General features: G+C 38.3%; 1 protein-coding gene across 1 annotated transcript in view; it reads right to left on the minus strand.

Annotated features, from left to right (window-relative positions):
• Positions 1-3,774, minus strand: part of LOC119424996 (endophilin-B2-like) — an 87,974-nt gene that overhangs the window by 75,737 nt on the left and 8,463 nt on the right. The gene's annotated exons all lie outside the window — the stretch shown is intronic.

The raw sequence follows: 3,774 nt of genomic DNA on the forward strand, positions 1-3,774 counted from the left end.
TATAATAACTATATTATAGTAACTATAATAACTATAATATTATAATAACGTATTATAATAACTATAATAACTATAATATTATAAGAACTATATTATAATAACTACAATAACTATAATATTATAATAATTATATTATAATAACTATAACCCCGCTGAGTCGCTCCAGACCGGTACAAAAGAAAGTTAAATGCTGGATCCAGGACAGTGGCCCCATACTGAGAGATTGTTTTGATCGAACAGACTGGCAGGTTTTCAGAGAAGCTGCTGAAAATGGAGGTTCGCTTGATCTTGACCAATACACATCCTCAGTCCTGGGTTACATTAGTACATGTACTGACACCGTCTCCACTATCAGAAATGTTAAAAGCTACCCAAACAGAAAACCTTGGCTGAATGCAGAGGTGCGTACCCTGCAGGAAGCCAGGAACACTGCCTTCAGGTCTGGAAACTCAGAGGAGCTGAGTAGGACAAGGAAAGAGCTGGTTGCTGGTATTAAGAGGGCCAAGGGCACATATGCAAAGAGGATCGAGGGTCAATTCATCTCACAAGACCCTCGGAGCATGTGGAGGGGCATTAAGTGCATAACGGATTATAAAGGAAGGAGTGAACAATGCCCCAAAGACCCATCTCTGCCTGATGCCCTCAACAAGTTCTATGCACGCTTTGAAGACCCGAACAGACCACCCAGCACCAGACTCACCTCACCACCGGATGAAGAGTATCTCAGCGTGACCTCAGCAGAAGTAAGGAGTACCTTCAGGAGGATTAATCCGCACAAGGCAACTGGCCCAGACAACATCCCCGGAAAAGTGTTGAAGGAATGTGCTGATCAGCTCTGTGAGGTGCTGGCAGACATCTTTAACACCTCACTTACCCTGGAGACAGTTCCCACCTGCCTGAAGACTGCCACCATCATCCCAGTCCCAAAAAGCTCTACAGTGACTGGTCTGAATGACTATAGGCCAGTGGCCCTCACCCCGATAGTCGCTAAATGCTTTGAAAAACTGGTCATGACTCACATCAAAACAACCATCAACATCAACGAGGACCCTCATCAGTATGCATACCGTGAGAACCGATCAACAGAGGATGCAATCTCCTCTGTGGTCCACACTGCGCTCAACCACCTGGAGCAGAAAAACTCTTACGTCCGTATGCTCTTTGTGGACTTCACATCCGCCTTCAACACCATGATCCCCCAAACCCTGATGGACAAACTATCCACACTAGGACTAAGCCCCTCCATCTGCAACTGGGTACTAGACTTTTTAACAAACAGACCACAGTTAGTGAGGATCCACAACCTCTCCTCCTCCACCATAACCCTCAGCACTGGCTCTCCTCAGGGATGTGTGTTGAGCCCCCTCCTGTTTACTCTGCTCACATATGATTGTGCAGCTACCCATCCAGGCTGTCACATTGTAAAGTTTGCAGATGATACAGCGGTGGTGGGATGCATCACAAACAATGATGAGTCCAGCTACAGGCAAGAGGTGGAACACCTGGAGAGCTGGTGCAGAGAGAATAACCTTCACATCAATGTGAAGAAGACAAAGGAGATGATTGTGGACTTCAGAAGGAACAAAAACATCTACACCCCCCTGAACATAAGAGGATCTGCGGTGGAAGTGGTCTCCAGCTACAAGTACTTGGGTGTACACATGAATGACAACCTCAGCTGGAGCAACAACACCACCAGCCTGATCAAGAAAGCTCATCAGAGACTCTACTTCCTCAGACGGCTGAGGCGAGCTGGTCTGGGAAGCTCAGTCCTCACCTCCTTCTACAGGTGTGCAGTGGAGAGCATCCTGTGCTCCAGCATCAACGTGTGGCATGGAGGCTGCACAGCTGCAGAAAGAAAAGCTTTGCAGAGAGTGGTGAAGGCTGCACAGAAGTCTGTTGAAGTCAGTCTCCCCACCATCACAGACATCTACACCTCTAGATGCAGGAAGAGAGCCACCTGCATCATGAAGGACCCCACTCACCCAGCACACACACTTTTTGCCCCACTCCCCTCAGGAAGGAGGTTGAGGAGCATTAAGTGTAGAACCACTAGACTGAGGAACAGCTTCTACCCTGATGCTGTTAGACTCATGAATCTCTAACCAGAATAATCATTGTGAAAAACCATATCATGTTGCTGCTGATCTGTTTCATGGTGCTGCTGATCTGTTTCATGTTGCTGCTGATCTGTTTCATGTTGCTGCTGATCTGTTTCATGTTGCTGCTGATCTGTTTCAATGTTGATGTGTTCATGCGTGCACATCTGCTCACAGACTCATGTTCATGTTTGTGCTGATGTTCAGTGTTTTATGTTATGAGTGCTTAGTGTATATTTAGTTGATGTTTTTCTTAGTTCATATCTTAGATGTTATTACTGTTTTTCTTATACATTTTATTGTTGGATGTGACTGGGACCCTGTGTACATAATTTCGCTCCACCACATGTACCACATGAGGTGCGAATGACAATAAAGAAACTCTGACTCTGACTCTGACTCTGAGAGCCAACTCCTCTGGACAAGACTCAGCTGTTCACCTCCACCTCACAGATAAGGAACACTCTTTTGAGGACCAAAATGTGCACATTTTGGACCGAGAACACAGATGGTTTGAGAGGGGGGTGAAGGAAGCAATTTATGTAAAAAGAGAAAAGCCGTCTCTTAACAGAGGAGGTGGCCTCAGATTTCCACTTTCAAAAACCTATAATGCAACTTTAAAACAGATTCCCAGCCGGTTTTCACACTTGATGGAAACAGAGGGGCCTCGTCTGTGAATTAGAGGAACAAAGAACTACTGTTTAGGTTTTTAGGTGTGAACTGCCAATCTACATATATGTGTGTGTGTGTGTGTGTGTCTTATGTGTGTGTGTGTCTTATCTCACTCAGCCTTATAACCTGTATCTCTCACTCTCTGCTCTTTGAATTGAGAAAGCTCCTCGGATGAGGAGCGAAACGTCTTCTGTTACAAATAAAGTCCAGTTGTTTTTGTATTGAAGGCTTTTTGAATTCATCATGTCCTGGATGACTGAGAATCTTCACCAGCATATATTATAATAACTATAATAACTATAATATTATAATAACTATATTATAATAATTATAATAACTATAATATAATAATATCTATATTATAATACCTATAATAACTATATTATTATAATAACTATATTATAATAACTATAATAACTATAATATTATAATAACTATATTATAATAATTATAATAAATATAATATAATAATATCTATATTATAATAACTATAATAACTATATTATAATGATATCTATATTATAATACCTATAATAACTATAATATTATAATTCCTATATTATAATAACTATAATAACTATAAAATTATAATACCTATAATAACTATATTATTATAATAACCATATTATAATAACTACAATAACTATAATATTATAATAACTATATTATAATAACTATAATAACTATATTATAATATCTATATTATAATAACTATGATAACTATATTATAATAACTATTATAACTATAATATTATAATTCCTATATTATAATAACTATAATAACTATAAAATTATAATACCTATAATAACTATATTATTATAATAACTATATTTTAGTAACTATAATAACTATAATATTATAATAACTATATTATAATAACTATAATATTATAATAACTATATTATAATAACTATAATATCATAATAACAATATTATAATACCTATATTATAATACCTATATTATAATAACTATAATATTATAATAACTATAACTACAATAAC

Source organism: Nematolebias whitei, chromosome 18 (assembly GCF_014905685.2).
Source record: "Nematolebias whitei isolate Nwh7 chromosome 18, NemWhi1, whole genome shotgun sequence".
Taxonomy (NCBI): domain Eukaryota; kingdom Metazoa; phylum Chordata; class Actinopteri; order Cyprinodontiformes; family Rivulidae; genus Nematolebias; species Nematolebias whitei.